Consider the following 17,939-nt stretch of genomic DNA (forward strand, 5'->3'; position numbering starts at 1 on the left):
TCTCCTCCCTTCTCATGCTCTGCTCGCTTCATCCACTTTGATCTTCCTGGTCTATCAGAATTTGCAATTACTTGCCTTCTTACACGTTTGCTTCTCCCCAACTAGAAGATCAACTCCAGGAGAGCAGGGATCTTGTCCTCAGTCCCTAGCAGAATGTCTGAGAGATTAAAGGTGTTATACATTCAACAAATATTTACTGAGGACCTACTATGTGGCAGACACCAATCTGGGTGCTTGGGATGTATGAGAGAACAGAAAGACAAAGATCTTTGCGCTGCAGGGCTTACTACAGTCAGGGCAGACAGAGCCAAAAACAATAAATTTTAAAAATATATATATGGTATTTTAGAAGGAACTGAGTGTTGTGATGTATAGGGAAACTCTCTAACCATGTTTTTCCCCTGCTCACACAACAATAATCATCAACACAGAAAAATTCTGTGACCATGTGTGTGGAATTTTCTCCCCCACACACCAAACAGCTGGGTGCCCTGTAATTCAGTTCAGACACTATCTACCTGGAGATGGTAACAGATCCCACATCCCACATGTTGAGGGCTCAGTCCCAAGACTGCCCTCCGCCACCCCAGTCTTCGCCCACTAAACCTGTTGCAAGTCTGGGCCTCCAGAACTTCTGACAGACAGGCTCTTTTGAGTTTGATTAATGTAAAAGCATAATTTTTTAAAAAATAAAACCTACAATGTTAATGGAACAAGAATCAAAGTATGCTCCCAATGGTTTAAATGGTTTAAAAAAATTGTTTTTTTTTTTTAATGCATTCTCAATTTACATAGAGTTTGTCTGACTTGGTTATTTTTGTAATTATGCATGTAATGAAAAAAAATCAATCTCATATAACCGGTTTTTCCAAATAAACATTTAAAAAATGAAAGAATGCAGACAGGCAGCCTGTGAGCTATCTGCCCACAGATACTATTTGGCCCACATAGTGTTTTTAAAAATCTTAATTTGTTGTTAACCTTTAAAATAGGATAGGCATTGTAGTTCATGCCTGTACCCCCAACACTTTGAAAGGCAGAAGACAGAAAGACTGCTTGAAGCCAGGAGTTCAAAATCAGCCTGGGAATCATAGCAAGACCCCATCTCTACAAGAATTTTTTTTTTTTTTTTTTTAATTAGCCAGGCATGGTGGTGCATGCTTGTAGACTTAGCTACTTGGGAGGCTGAGGCAGAAGGATCACTTGAGCCAAGAAGTTTGAGGCTGCGTTTAAGTGTGCACTATGATCACACCATGCACTCCAGTCTGAGAGACAGAGTGAGACCTTGTCTCTCAAATAAAGAAAGAAATAAAAACCATTAAAAATGGGTGGACCTAGGCAGAGCACAGTGGCTCATGCCTGTAATCCCAGCACTTAGGGTGGCTGAGGCAAGGAGGACTGCTTGACACCAGGAGTTTGAGACCAGCCTGGGCAACACAGAGATCCTGTCTCTACAAAATATTAAAAAAAAAAAAAAAAAATTAGTTGGGCGTGGTGGCTCACACCTATAATCCCAGCACTCTGGGAGGCTGAGGATGGATCACGAGGTCAGGAGTTCAAGACCAGCCTGACCAACATAGTGAAACCCTGTCTCTACTAAAAATACAAAAAAAAAAAAAAAATCAGCTGGGCATGGTGGCATGTGCCTGTAATCCCAGCTACTCAAGGAGGCTGAGGCAGGAGAATCACTTGAACCCAGGAAGCAGAGGTTGCAGTGAGCCAAGATCACTCCACTGCACTCTAGCCTGGGAAACAGAGTGAGACTCCGTCTCAAAAAATAATAATAAAAATTAGCTGGGTATGGTGGCACACACCTGTAGTCCTAGCCACTTGGAAGGCTAAGGCAGAAGGATTGTTTGATCCCAGGAGTTAAAAGTTGAATTGAGTTATGATCACACCACTATAGTCCCACCTGCGTGACAGAGTGAGACCCTGCCTAAATACATACATATATATACACACACATACACACACATACATATATATACACATAAAGGTCCATATTTATACATGGGTAGACCTTACATTAAAATCTGGGCATTGAGGCTGGGCACGGTGGCTCACTCCTGTAATCCCAGCACTTTGGGAGGCCAAGATGGGCGGATCACCTGAGGTCAGGAGTTCGAGATAAGCCTGGCCAATATGGTGAAACTCCGTCTCTACTAAAAATACAAAAATTAGCCAGACATGGTGGCGCACGCCTGTAATCCCAGCTACTTAGGGATGCTGAGGAAGGAGAATCGCTAGAACGTGGGAAGCAGAGGCCGCAGTGAGCCAAGACTGCGCCACTGCACTCCAGCCTGGGTGACAGAGTGAGACTCCATCTCAAAAAAAAAAAAATCTGGGCATCAGGCTGGGTATGGTGGCTAATGCCTACAATCCCAACACTTTGGGAGGCCCAAGGCAGGATTACCTGAGGGCAAGAGTTCGAGACCACTCTGGTAAACATAGAGAGACCCCCCCCCCCATCTCTAGAAAAAATAAAACATCAGCCGAGCATGGTGGTGTACCTGTGGTCTCAACTACTTGGGAGGATAAGGCAGGAGGATCACTTACACCTGGGAGGTCAAGGCTGCAGTGAGTTGTGATCACGCCATAGCACTCCAACATGGGCAACAGAGTGAGTGGCAATAGAGTGAGGGGGGCAGGGCAGAAAATCTGGGCATCTAGATTTTATTGAAATACCACAAGATCTGACACAACTAGACATATATCCTTCATAGCAAAAACTGAGTGCCTACTATTTGCCAGTCACTCATTAGGCTCTTGGGAAATTTAAACAAATAAGAAATAGTTACTGTTTTCAAGAACTTCACATTTTATTATTAGAAGCAAGCGTATAAATAAATCATTGCAATATGTTATGATCTTACTATGTGCTAGGTACTATGTGATAAGTCATACAATAAAAATGGCAACAGGATAAAATGGAGTCACAAGGAAAAGGGTGATGATCAATTCTGTTAATAGTAAAGTAGGTGTCCAGGTGCAGTGGCTCATGCCTGTAATCCCAACACTTTGGGAGGCTGAGGTGGGAGGATCACTTGACCCCAGGAGTTCGAGAACAGCCAGGGCAAAGGAGTAAGGCACTCTATTAAAATAAAGAAAATAGTAAAGAAGACTTTGGGAAGGCTTCATAAAAGTAGGCAGCACTCAAGCTATGTTTTTAACAATAAGTTTTTGCCAAGTGAATAAGGCAGAGAGAAGGACATTTCAGGCAGAGGCAGCAGCAACATGTTCAAGATTATAGGGTCACACACAGTAGGCACAGATATAAGATAAGGCATCAGGTAGTTTGGAAAGAAACAATACTCCTTGAGAAGCCAACTGAAGCCAGATCATGAAGGACTCTTGTTTTCCACGCCAAGGAATATGGGTTTTAACCTGTACATCGATGTTGTTCCCACAGTGCCCCTAAGAAGACTGCTCATGGTTCAACCCAGGTGAGATGAGAAAAAAAAAGAAGAATGTGCCAGAGGAACCACCACCACCCACCGTCCAATTACTGATTCAACTAGAGGAGCTCTACTTTTGTCTACTTTACGTAGTAAAGTTCTATTTTAAAATCTCTTTGGGCACAAAAATTCTACTGTTATAAACAAAATTTTTTATTAAAAAAAAAAAAAGCTTAAACAGGAGCCATTAAAAGATTTTTAGCAAGAAATTAAATGTTAAGATTAGCATTTTGGAAACATCTTTCTCTTAACAGCACCAAGGATGGAATACAGAAGTATGAGACCCAAAGGACATGAAAATACTTAGTGTTTAGTTGCAACAAACAATAATAAACAATTATTGCAATAAACAATTAATAAAATCTGGTGATGAGAGATATTCAAATCTTACTGACATCTGCTTTATTCCAAGCAATCTGCTATGTCCTAGGTTCAGGATAAAGAGGATAAGTTCAATAGTTATTTCAATATAATCGTGACTGATTAAAACAGGAAGGTAAAGAAGAAAAAGGGAATTAATCTTGGTAGGTGACTTGAATAATTCAACACATGGATAGCTGTGGTTAAAACTTGGAATACAATCATAACACTTCACCTTGAATAAGCTAAGCATAAAACCAGGTCAAAAAAAAAAAAAGATATGTTTTAAGGAGGTATAATCTAGAAAAAACAAAGGGCTACAGTTGTGATTATACTTCATGAGCAAGTGTCTCAGAGGATTTGCTAGAGGTATACACAAAATCAGAACCATCCTTAAAAGCCATTTTAAACAATAAAAGGCTTTAACTATTAATACATTAAAGTGAATCTCAAAGGTTTCTACCTGAAGTTAAAGCTTGGCACCTTTCCCTTGGCAATTCTGTTTGAGATCCAGATTCCAAAATGAAAGCATGGAATCAATGCAGACAAGAATGTAAAACAATATTTAGGTCACTAGGCCTATACAACTGCTAGTTAGCATACATTCAACAAGTTTATCAATTGTCCATTACTCTTAGGTGTGTAATAAGTTGCACAATTCTACTTGTGGCATTTAATTAACAATTTATTACAAGACTTTTGGAAGTTCAAAGTATTTATGTGGATAAATTTCCCAAGAATTAGAAGTATTCAGTGATACAAGTTTCTAGGTTTTTCACTGAGTCCTAAATTGAAAGAAATTCAGCACCATTTCCAAGAATTCGGTTTTATAATGTAACTGCTATCCCTGATAATGAAATTTTTAAAAGGAGAGGAGAGGGTAGAAGAGAATGGGGTAAAACCCTAAAACTCTTCAAAAATAAATCCTGGCAGAGCATGCTGGTGCATACCTGTAATCCCAGCACTTTGGGAGGCCTAGGTGGGAGGACTGCTTGAGCCCAGGAGTTCTGAGACCAGCCTGGGCAACATAGTGAGACTTCATTTCTATAAAAACTTAAAAACTCAGCCAGGAATGGGGTGCGTGCCAATAGTCCCAGCTACTCTGGTGGCTGAGGCAGGAGGATCACTGGGGCCCCGGAGTTTGAGGTTACAATGAGCAGTGACTGTACTACTGCACCCTAGCCTGGGCAACAGAGCAACACCTTATCCCCCCACCACTCCAACCGCTTCAAAAAAAAAAAAAAAAAAAAATCCCATTTGCACTGCTGTTTGTGAGACTTATTTCAATCTCTTTGATAAAGATTATAACTAACATTAAATACACAAAATAAATTCTTAAATCCCTCAATGATGAATGACAGAATTATTCAAAACAGTGTCTTTATCAAAAGAACCTTGTACCTCACTAATTACATTAGACTAAGAAGGCTTACCCATTCATTTAAAAGTAGATCAAATGCTAACTACTATTTCCAAATAGCTGGCAGGAAGTTACAAAACTCTCTTGCAACATCAGGAAGAGATGGTTATAACTTTAAGTATGTTGCCAAACCTTATCTGTTAGAAAAGACACTGACTACAGGGCGAGACTCTGTCTCAAAAAAAAAGAAAGAAGACACTCAGAGAGGAATTACATGAGCCTCTAGCTACATAGTAAAGAAAATGAAATAGGTATCTGACTAAAACAGTAAGAAAATATTCTCAAAGTATCTTTATGCCGGGCATATTAAGTGCTTGCATTTATAGAATGGAAAAAAAAAAAAAAAAGGATGGGGAATAGAAGTATTACCTGAGGGCAGGAAATTCAGAAAAAGGTCCCTATTCCTGGTGAAAGCAAGCAGTCAGTTGCCAGGGTTTCTTAGACTCCTCTGGTACTCATTTGGGTGATTATGCAATTCACAGCACACCAATCTCCACCACAGCCAGCAGGGAACGCTGCAGGGAATGGGTACACAGGGGACACAGAAGGGAGCAAGTTTAAGGGAAGGAAGAGGAAAGGAATGATGATAAAAAAAAAATTTAGCTGTGGTGCACTTTGGAAAAAAAATACAGTTGCATTTCACACTGGATTAACTAAAGGCAAACTGCCTAAATTCTAAGATGAATTAACCATTTAGGATTTTCTTCATTTTCTCTATCACTGTTATTACTACTCCCCAATTACATTCATATATTTTTAATTTTATATTAAACTGTCAATTAACAAAAATGAGATACTATGTCGCAGAAGTTATACAAAGGCTGAACTGTATAATTTACATTAAATGAAATGAATTAAGACAAGCAATCTACAAAGCAAGCAATCTACACATACAGATTATCAAATTGGTTTAAGTACCAAAAGCCCCACTTTTAATTGTAATTCTCATTTCACTGAGAATACTGAGGCCTAAAAGCTACCCATAAAAAACAATCCACAAACCAAAGAGATATCCAGCAATAGGCCATATCTATATACTCAAAAATAAATTGGAAAATTACAGTATTCGTCGGGGGAAAAAAGCTTTTAATCTAAATTTTCTGGATAAGAGTCAACTAGTTAAACCTGCCAAAAATGTGTTCAGGGCAACCAATTTATGTTCTATGTATTCTATGGAGGCCAAAGTAGTACAAATTTATTTCTCTGGTCGGTTAAAGATGTTTTTGAACAACTACTATGTACTGCAGTCCTGTGGCAGATGCTAAAGATACAATGGTGAACAAGACAAGCAAAGTCCCTGGCTTCTAAAACATTATCAGGGCGATTCTGCCCTTCAAGAGATGACTATCCACACAATTAACAAAAAACAAAGCATTTGTTTTACTAAAACAAACAGGATATGCTTTAAGACCTAAAGGAGTTTTAAAATGGAGGAGGCCAATGATTAGCCTCGTTAAAGCTGCCCATGGAAAATGTACTACTAAAATAAAGCTGAGGGATGAAGGCCTATTATGAAGAGATGCAGACAATTTGGTTGCAGGAATAAGACAACAAAAGATGCGTAGAAAAAAAGGAGAAAACTGTATAATATTGGAAAATAAAATTGCAGCCAAATTTGGAGGACCTAAAAAATTACCCTTAACTTCTCTGGATGTTTGCCTTAAATATTTCCTTTGTATACATGCCCTAGTTTAGGAAAACAGATTTAATAACTATTTTATTACTCTCAAGCTGTCATTTATGTCCTTTTTCTTTATCTTTTTCTTGAGACAGAGTCTAACTCTGTTGCCCAGGCTGTAGTGCAGTGTGGCACGATCTCAGTTCACTGAGGCCTCCACTGTTCAAGTGACTCTCCTGCCTCAGCCTCCTGAGTATCTGGGATTACAGGCATGCGCCACCTCACCCAGCTAATTGTTTTGTGTTTTTAGCAGAGATGGGGTTTCACCATGTTGGCCAGGCTGGTCTTGAAACTCCTGACCTCAAGTGATGCGCCCACCTCGGCCTCCCAAAGTGCTAGGATTACAGGTGTGAACCACCGCACCCAGCCTTATTTCACTTCTTTACAAGCTTTTCAGACATTCAGACCACCTCTGTTTCACTGTCTCTCTTTCTGTTAAGGTTGCATAGCGTTTTGCTTGTGACTCTCATAAGATTCATTATCTATCCTGAATTCTATTTATTCAGCCATCTACAAGACTTGTTTCCAGAAGACATTTCTATGTCTTAATTTTATTTGTATATTTTACAGAACCTTCCTTAAGTACTGGTAGGAATCTACCAACAATCTACCAACAGGGATAATCAAAAAATAAGATAAATCTTACATTTTATGGATGCCCCTCTTTATACTGCATTTCAGTTATATATAAAGTTGCAGCACAGCAAAAGTAACAAGTTGGGGCTGGGCGCGGTGGCTCACGCCTGTAATCCCAGCACTTTGGGAGGCCAAGGCAGGCGGATCACTTGAGGTCAGGAGTTCGAGACCAGCCTAGCCAACATGGTGAAATCGTCTCTACTAAAAACAAACAAAAATTATCTAGGCATGGTGGCAGGCACCTGTAATCCCAGCTACCTGGGAGGCTGAGGCAGGAGAATTACTTGAACCCAGGAGGTGGAGGCTGCAGTGAGCTGAGATCGTGCCATTGCACTCTAGCCTGGGCGACAAGAAAGAAACTCCATCTCAAAAAAATACATACATACATATACATATAGTTTTTTGCCAAACCGTAAAATCACTGAATTTTCTGGTATCATGAAAATTTTCTGGTATCATGGTTTATTCCCAAATACTCATCCCTAACAACAAAAGTACACACAAAAGATTTACAAATAGTGGCTCATGCCTGGTATCATGAATTTTCTGGTATCATGGTTTATTCCCAAATACTCATCCCTAACAACAAAAGTACACACAAAAGATTTACAAATAGTGGCTCATGCCTGTAATCCCAGCACTTTGGGAGGCCAAAGTGGGTGGATTGCTTGAGCTCAAGAGTTTGAGACTAGCCTGGGCAACATGGCAAAATTCTATCTCTACCAAAAGTACAATAATTCACCAGGCATGGTGGTGCCCACCTGTGGTCCCCACTACTCAAGAGGCTGAAGTGGGAGGATTGCTAGAGCCTGGGAAGTCGAAGCTGCAGTGAGCTATAATCACGCCACTGTACTCCAGTCTGGGTGACAGAGCAAGACCCTGTCTCAAAAAATAAATAAATAAATAAATAAATAAATAAATAAATAAATAAATAAATAATTTAAACTTTTTAAAAATGTATTTTTTTAATTTATTAAAATTTTTTTTTAAAGATTTACAAATAGACAACAGTAAAGGAAAACAACATTTGATGCTATACTGGCAGTGGTAAAAAGAAGCCAGATCTCTTTCTTATTAGTATTTCTGGGTAGAAAAAGAGTAAATATGCATAAAGTTCAAATTCAACCTAGTTGATGACTAATATGGAAATTCAAAGTTTATACACAACATTCATCTTGGCTGGGAATAATCTTAAAATAAGTCAATAAACTGTCAATCAAACTACTAGTGAATATAATGTCGGAAAAACCAAACAATAAATTATATCCTGAATCATACTGGCTTCAATTTTATTTGAATAACTTGATTTTAATATAACTACTCAATTTTCACTTATGAAAATAACCAAAAGCCTTTTACTTGTAACTTACATTCAAACTAAACTCCAGCCACTAATACCCACTGCTTTGTTTTTTGTTTTTTTTTTTTTGAGGTGAAGTCTCACTCTGTTGCCCGGACTGGAGTCCAGTGGCGCAATCTCGGCTCACTGCAACCTCCACCTCCTGGGCTCAAGCGATTCTCCTGCCTCAGCCTCTTGAGTAGCTGGGACTACAGGCATGCGCCACCATGCCTGGCTAATTTTTTGTATTTTTAAGTAGACAGGGCTTCACATATTGGCCAGGCTGGTCTCGAACTCCTGACCTCAGGTGATCTGCCCGCCTTGGCCTCCCAAAGTGCTGGGATTACAGGCATGAACCACCGCGCCCAGCCATACCCACTGTTAAACACCAATATTTAATTTTAAAAAATTATTCATCCTAAGCATACAATATGCAGAATTTAAAACACATGTATTCAATAACAGATCGACTTATTTAAAAAGTGTTTAAGCTGCAGTACTAAGGCAAAGTGTAATATTGCAAAAAAGGAAGATTATTCAAAAAAAGTTATTCAAAAAAAAAAAAAACAAAGACAAATTATATTTCCCTGCTAACGTCTGAATATGGTTTATTTGTCCCCACCAAAATTCATGTTGAAATCTGATCCCCAATGTGACAGTGTTGGGAGGTGGCGCCTAGTGGGAAGTGCTTGGGTCATGGGGGCAGATTCTTCATAAATGGCTTGGTATTGTTCTTGTAGTAGTAAGCTCTCACAGCAAATAAAGTAGTTCCCACGTGAGTAGGTTGTTATAAAGCCAGGACATCCCTCAGGTTCTCCCCTCTTCAAGTGTCTGCTTCCCCTTACATTCTCCACTATGTTGTCATGCAGCATAAAAGCCCTATCTGGAAGCCAGCCCCATGCTCTTGAACTTCTCAGCCAGTAGAACCATGAGCTAAATAAACCTCTCGTCTTTATAAATAAACTTTTTTGGCCGGGCGTGGTGACTCACGCCTGTAATCCCAGCACTTTGGGAGGCCAAGGTGGGTGGATCATTTGAGGCCAAGAGTTTGAGACCAGCCTAGCCAACATGGTGAAACCCCATCTCTACTAAAAATACAAAAATTAGTCAGGCATGATGGCACATTACTGTAATCCCAGCTACTCAGGAGGCTGAGGCATAAGAATTGCTTAAGCCTGAAAGGTGGAGGTTATGGTGAGCTGAGATTGTGCCACTGTTCTCCAGCCTAAGCAACAAAGACTGTCCCAAAAATAAATAAATAGGTCGGGCGCAGTGGCTCACGCCTGTAATCCCAGCACTTTGGGAGGCTGAGGCTGGCGGATCACGAGGTCAGGAGATCAAGACCATCCTGGCTAACACAGTGAAACCCTGTCTCTACTAAAAATATAAAAATTTAGTCAGGCATGGTGGTGGGTGTGTGTAGTCCCAGCTACTCAGGAGGCTAAGGCAGGAGAATGGCATGAACCCAGGAGGCGGAGCTTGCAGCAAGCCGAGATCATGCCACTACACTCCAGCCCAGGCGACAGAGCGAGACTCTGTCTCAAAAAAATAAATAAAACCTCTCTTTTAAAATAAATTACCCAACCTCAGGTAATCTTTCATAACAACACAGAATGGCCTGAGACATCCCCCAACTTTCAAGAAATGCTGAGTCAAAATGTTATGTTCCTCTAGCTTCAAAGGACTGCAGAGTCAAATGATTCTCAAGTCATAAAAGAATCTCCTAAGGGATACTGCAGCAGGATGGTAAAACAAGAGTGGTGTTGAAAGCTGGGTAAAAAGAAAAGCAATAAAGTAGTTGAGGTGGGGTGGGGGTGAGTAGGAAACACCCGAATAGGCAGCATAGAAAAATCAAATGAAAAGGGTACTGGATCAGTGACTTTACCATTCAACAATATCTGTGAGACCTTGGACAAGTCACAAATGTCAATGTTTTAATAATTTCCTTCTCTGAGATAGGAACAAATACCTTCTGATTCCAGGATTCTTGTATGCTAATATTGCAACATCTCCTAGACCAAGCACCCAACAAGAATCAGGATCCAGTTTTAGTTAGAAATTAATATGAAAGAGAAAGATACCTGCTGTATACAGCAGTCCTCCCTTACCTAACATTTCCCTTTCCATGGTCTCAGTTACCTGTGGTACAGTACGATAGTTTGAGGAAGAGAGATCACATTCACATAAGTTTTATTACAATATACAGATATTGTTATAATTGTTCTATTTCATATTAGTTTTTGTTAATCTCTTACCATGCCTAATTTATAAGTTAAACTTTACCAGAGGGATGTACATAAAGAAAAAAACACCATATACATATAGTTCAGTACTATCTGCAGTTTCAGGCATCCACTGGGGGTCTTGAAATGTGTTGCCCATGGAGGAGGACTACTTAGTATATGCACTTAAAAAGAAAAAAAAAACCAATACCAAAAAATCCACCCCTGAAAATTCAACACACAATTCACTTCCCAGTAATTATTTATTGCATAAGCCAAAGGATAGCCACAAACATACTTCCATTGTTGTCAGACTAAAACATATGTAGTCTAAATTAGATCACAAATAAAAAGGAAGACATCTCCAATTAAATATCTAACATTCGGGCCGGGCACAGTGGCTCAGGTCTGTAATCCCAGCACTTTGGGAAGCTGAGGCAGGTGGATCACTTGAGGTCAGGAGTTTGAGACTAGCCTGGCCAACATGGTAAAACCCCATCTCTACTAAAAATTCAAAACAAAAAATTAGCCAGACATGGTGGCGGGTGCCTGTAATCCCAGCCACTCGGGAGGCTGAGGCAGGAGAATCACTTGAACCAGGGAGCCAGGGGTTGCAGTGAGCTGAGACTGCGCCACTGCACTCCAGCCTGGGTGACAGAACAAGACTCTGTCTCAAAAAAAAAAAAAAAAAAAAAAACTAACTTTCATCCAAATTAACATATCCAAAACAAACCTCTGATCTTCGCCCACAAAACCTGCTCCTCCTGCAGTCTTCTCCAATTTTCCAATTTAGTTAACAGCAATTCCACCTTTTCCGTTGCTTATGTTGCTTATGTCAAAAACTCTGGATGGTCACCCATTACTGCTCTCTTCTCTATCAATCCACATCTTATCTGTCGGTCAATCCTGCCTCTACCTTCAAAATACATCTAGAACCTGACTATCTCAACAACTCCACTGCATCTGCCTTCATTCAATCCAATTTCTCTCTTACCTGAATAGTTAACGTCTCTTAATTGGGTTCCTGCTTCTGCCCTTGTGCTCCTATTATTTAATTCCCACATGGCTGCCAGAGTGATCCTTGGCTCAAGGCATTCCAGTGGCTTCCAATCTCAGAGTAAAAGTCAAAGTCACTATGAGGTCCCACATGATCTGGCTCTTGTTTTCTCTTTGATCACATCTTCCTCTTCTCACTTTACTCTCTCCACCTATATTGGTGGCCTCCATATGTTTTTAAAATATCAAACAAGTTCCCAGCTCTGGCGCCTTTGCATTTGTTCCCACTATCTTTCTCAGGTCTCTTTTCAAATATTGCTTTCTTTTTTTTTTTTTTAAGACAGGGTCTCACTCTGCAGGCTGGAATGTAGTGGTGCTATCACAGTTCACTGCAACCTCTGCCTCCTGGGCTCAAGCAATCCTCCCATCTCAGTCTCTCTAGTAGCTGAGACTACATGTGCGCACCATCACGCTCAGCTAATTTCGGTATTTTTAGTAGAGACAGGATTTCGCCATGTTGGCCAGGCTGGTCTCAAACTCCTAGCCTGAAGTTATCTGCCCACCTCAGCCTCCCAAAGTGCTGGAATTACAGGTATGAGCCACCACACCCGGCCTCAAATATTACTTTGTCAATTAAGCCTTCCCAATCACCAGATTTAAAATTGCAAACTCCATGCCCAATTTATTGTACTTCTCATTAACACACTGATATACCGTACTATGTATTTCACCTACTTATGTACTTACTATCTGTTTCTGATTAAAATGTAAACTCCACAAGGGCAGGAATCTTTGCCTAGTGTGTGAACTGCTACATCCCCAGCAGTATGGTACAATAGGGGGTACAAGGCAGGCACTCTTTAAATTATTTTAAATAAGCAACTAGTATATACAGTGTCAAAATCCACATTATTAGAGATTACTTAAAAATGAATACTGTCAGCTGGGCACGGTGGCTCATGCCTGTAATCCCAGCACTTTGGGAGGCCAAGGTGGGTGGATCACAAGATCAGGAGTTTGAGGCCAGCCTGGCCAACATGGTGAAACCCCGTCTCTATTAAAAATACAAAAATTAGCTGGGTGTGGTGGCGCCTGCCTGTCATCCCAGCTACTCAGGAGGCTGAGGCAGGAGTATTGCTTGAATCTAGGAAGTGGAGGCTGCAGTGAGCTGAGATTGCTCCATTGCACTCCAGCCTGGAGAATAGCGAGAGTCTGTCTCAAAAAAACAAACAAAACAAACAAACAAACAAACAAAAAAACACCTCAAACCTACCCAAGTAAATTGATAATCCAAAAAACAATATTTAAATCAGTTTTTTTCCCAGTTGCAAAATCTCACAAGTTTCATACGGCAACAGTTTTTTTTTTTCTTCCTTTTTCACATCACCCGCAATGCCAGACAAGTAGTCCAATTTAGAAACAGGTTACAGTTAGTGATCCTACTCATGCTTCTTATATTAGAATAGGAATCACTGAAGCTTCCCACAAACTGAAGCCATGTCTTACTCATCTTTGTATCTCTAATACCCACTGTGTGGGCATAAATATATATGTGCACACATATAATATATATGTTGAGCACACATATATGTGCTCAAAAACTTGAAATACACATTTCTCAAAATTCTCAAAAATTATTTACTGAGCTTTACCATAAAAGTGTATGATACAAATAGCCTATCAACAATGATGTGAAGTTAGCATTTGAAAAAATAATGTCTGGCAGACTAAATAAGCTACACTGCATTTCCTTTTAGGAATGGTCAGTACTGGAAAGATTTTAGACCTAGTAGTATTGATCTCCAATTATATGCACCTTAACTTTTCTTCAGCAACTCACTTCTATGGCCGTATCAGATGGCTTTTCTTTTTTTTTTTTTTTTTTTTTTTTTTTTTTGAGACGGAGTCTTGCTCTGTCGCCCAGGCTGGAGTGCAGTGGCCGGATCTCAGCTCACCACAACCCCTGCCTCCCAGGCTCAAGCAATTCTCCTGCCTCAGCCTCCCGAATAGCTGGGATTACAGGTATGCGCCACCACGCCCGGCTAATTTTGTATTTTTAGTAGAGACAGGGTTTCACCGTGTTGGTCAGACTGGTCTTGAACTCCCGACCTCAGGTGATCCGCCAGCCTTGGCCTCCCAAAGTGGTGGGATTATAGGTGTAAGCCACAGCGCCCAGCCTCTGATAGCTTTTCCTAAACCAGATCTACTTCACTTCTAAAATCTTAAACTTCAATGTGGCAGTTTCAGACAAAATCTCCAATCCTTCCAATTATCTCGTTCCTTTACTCCATCACTCTTCCACCTAGATGGCATTCCCAGTCCTTTGATGGTTCTTTCCTTTTCTCTCCAGGCTATTAGCTGCTGCCCTCTCCTCCCCTTCCTTATATAGCCTCAATCTAGTAGCCTATCCCATCAACATAAAGTGAGGCACTCTAATCCCTCCCATCACTTTGCCATTCAGACACAAAATCCTGTACGTGTTTAACCCTTCCGACTGTCCATAATGAATATTTTTTCTTTTTTTTTTTTTTGAGACCGGGTTATGAGACTGGCTAATTTTTGTATTTTGGGTAGAGAAAGAGTTTCATCATGTTTCCCAGACTGATCTGAAACCGCTGGGCTCAAGTGATATGCCTGACTTGGCCTCCCAAAGTGCTTGGATTACAGGCATGAGCCACCACACCTGGCCCCATTTTCTACTTAAGTTACTCAAAGTCCATTTGTAGACTCCGTATTTCCACCCCAGATATTGCTCCTAAACCCTAGACTTCAAAAATGAGACTGTTTTTATGAGCATATCCCTCTTACCTTTATCAGCAGTCACTCCTTATCCCCAGGATAAAGTTCAATTTCCTTAACGTAGCAAATGAGGCCCTTGGAAATCTAATTTAGTGCAGTGCCTATTACAGATGACAAATGGAGCAACAAGCCTAACTCAAAATAGCTCTCTCCATTACCATATTTTTGCTGTACAACCCTTTGCCATTGCTAATTGAACCATAGATAGACAAAATTGGGTTACAAAGGCTCTCTCTCGGGATTCTGAAACCTGACAGGAGAGATCAGAGACTGGGAATTATGGAAGATAGGCCAGCACTCTAAAGCTGTAGCTCCCAACCAGGAGTAATTTTGCCTCCTATGGGACATCTGGCAAGGTCTGGAGACATTAAACATCCTACACAGCACAGAACAACCTTCACAACAAAGAACTATCTAGTTCAAAATGTCAATGGTGCCGAGATTAAAAAACCCTACTGCTACTTTAAGAGGAAGGTCCAAGAACTCTTCCAAAGAGATTCCAGGAGCTGGCCGGTTCCTGTTCTTTCCTTAATTTGGTTGTTCAGATATTCTTCTGCTTTCTGTTACATTTCCCTTTTTACTTAAATACATTGGGTTTCTGATGTTTGCAGGCAAAACAACTTTACCAGCACAGAACCCTAGCTCAATCATATGACACACACCTGTACACTTTAAACTGGTTTCTCAATCTCGGAACTACTGACATTTGGGCAAATAATTCTTTGTTGTGGGGGATTATGCTGTGCAATGTAGAATGTCTAGCAGCATCCCTGGACTCTATTCACTAGATGGCAGTAGTACTATCTTCCCCTCCAAGTCTTGACAATTAAAAACATCTCCAGACACTGCTAAATGTCCCCTAGGAGGCAAATTGACCCTGGTTGACAACTGCTGCTTTAAACTATATAATGACTCCATCCAGGTGAGATGTATGTCTGCCCAGTCAACTCTCTCTCCCAGGAAACCTTGTGGAGAGCAGAGTCTGCCCTTAGCCTAAGGGAGTGAAGGAGAGGACAGCATCTGTACCCAAAACTTCCCTACCCCTTTTCAGGTCCTGGCTTAATTAAACATACGTCCACTTTGCCGATTTGCAAGCGCCTGTTCACACATGTGTACTTGTGTATACACATACATACATACACACACTAAGGTCTTGAGCTGAAAGGTAGCTTCTGCTTTTATTTCCTTTCTCATATTTGCTACGACTTTTCTTTAGAAGTTTCCATTCCCGTGTGAAAAACTACTCTCCTAGAAAATCTTCCCAAAATATATTCAGTCCTATTACAGTTTGAAAAATCGGGGCAGTTTCTCCTTCAAAAGCTTTTCCTGTTTCACGTTGGAAAAATGTCACTACTCTAACCTCCCCCTGCCCCCTCATCATACTCCTTGTCCTCATTTCAGATTCTTCAAGTAGATAAACTTTTTATTAACAACTCAAGAGATGCTTGGAATACAAAGTATTAGGCAAGGAACAAGTATATAGATGTACAATTCTCAAATAGTTCAGCATTGACTTAAAGCATTTGTTAATCTCTTAAGAACAATTCCTCTTTCATACTTTCCCAATATACCAGCTTCTCAAGTCCCTTCATACAGGCAAAGATGGTTTTAATCTTGCAACTGCACTAGATTTCAACCTCAAGGCTAAAAGTGAGTGCTCTTTCTCATGTTGGTTCATAGTCTTCCTCCTTACTGGCAGAACCCCTCCCCCCATACAATAACTAGGTCATTTCTTTACTGGAAGACCCCTCACATAAACCCCTATAAGAACTAGGTCATTTTCCAGGACTCCAAAGGCACCACATTTATTTAATGATTCAATTACTCACTGCCTTCTAAAGCCACAGGGAAAAGTGGTCATTCCCAAATCTGTAAGAATGTTGGCAGTAGTCTTGCCTCAGTAAAAAAAGAGCAACGTAAGAGAAAGTAAGCTCATTCATGTTATGTATCCACATTCAAGCAACAAATAGTTGTTGAGTATCTACTTTATGCCAGCCTCAAGAAAAAAATGCCTGCTCTCATAGAGTTTACATTCAAGTGGAGAAAGACAAATACCTAAAGAAATAAATATGTATGACAGACAAGCATGAGTGCTATGGAGAAAAATAACGCAAGCAAGAGGACTGGCAGTATGGGGGCTCACAATTTTAAACTCTGGTCAGGAAAAGTCTCCTTTGAGAAGTTGCAATGGGTTGCATACACAGGCCTCATGTGATGTCTAGTATTAGAAACTAGTATGTTTATTTCCTGGTAAACTGTATTCTACTGTATCCCAGACCACTAGGTCAATGTAGTGACATCTTCATTACTGGATACTCCATAAAATTAAACTTGAACCAGGTAATTTCAAAAGTTCATTCCTACCTGAGTAACTGTAATTTATCACAACACTTGCCTTCTTTTGTCAATTATGAGCTGCCTTTAGATTTTTGAATAACTATTTTTCTTAGGAGATGACAGCAATTAGCATTAAGATTAACTTATTAATCAAAAATAAGAATTTGATACTCTTTAGTCACCTGAGTTAAGGATGTTTTGAAATATGAAATAACTGAAAATTCAAGCGTCCCAAAAATTCATCTCTGAAAAAACAAAAAAATCCTCATCACATTATCACATTACTTATCACACAGGTATTAGAAATCACAAAGATTTAGAAACTAACCCTAAGGGCCGGGCACGGTGGCTCAGGCCTCTAATCCCAGCATTTTGGGAGACTGAGGCAGGTGAATCACCTGAGGTTGGGAGTTCGAGACCAGCCTGACCACCATAGAGAAACCCTGTCCCTACTAAAATTTAAAAATTAGCCAGGCGTGGTGGCGCATGCCTCTAATCCCAGCTACTCGGGAAGCTAAGGCAGGAGAATTGATTGAATCCAGGAGGCGGAGACTGCGGTGAGCCAAGATTGTACCATTGCACTCCGGTCTGGGCAACAAGAACCAAACTCCATCTCAAAAAAGATGTAAATAAATAATAAAATAAAAACTAGCCCTAAAGACTCAATTTTCAATATATGGGTGTTTTCTATCTCATG

At 40.2% G+C, this 17,939-nt stretch overlaps 1 protein-coding gene across 3 annotated transcripts in view; it reads right to left on the reverse strand.

Annotated features, from left to right (window-relative positions):
- UHRF1BP1L (UHRF1 binding protein 1 like) overlaps positions 1-17,939 on the reverse strand; it is a 109,745-nt gene that overhangs the window by 89,652 nt on the left and 2,154 nt on the right. Inside the window, exon 2 of one of the 3 annotated variants that reach the window (XM_030939128.1) lies at positions 5,605-5,750. The exons of the other annotated variants lie outside the window; for them this stretch is intronic. The gene's annotated coding sequence lies outside the window, so the exon portion shown is untranslated. The remainder of the gene's footprint in view (positions 1-5,604; positions 5,751-17,939) is intronic. 3 annotated transcript variants of the gene reach the window in all.

The sequence above is a fragment of the Rhinopithecus roxellana genome, chromosome 10 (genome assembly GCF_007565055.1).
Source record: "Rhinopithecus roxellana isolate Shanxi Qingling chromosome 10, ASM756505v1, whole genome shotgun sequence".
NCBI lineage: Eukaryota > Metazoa > Chordata > Mammalia > Primates > Cercopithecidae > Rhinopithecus > Rhinopithecus roxellana.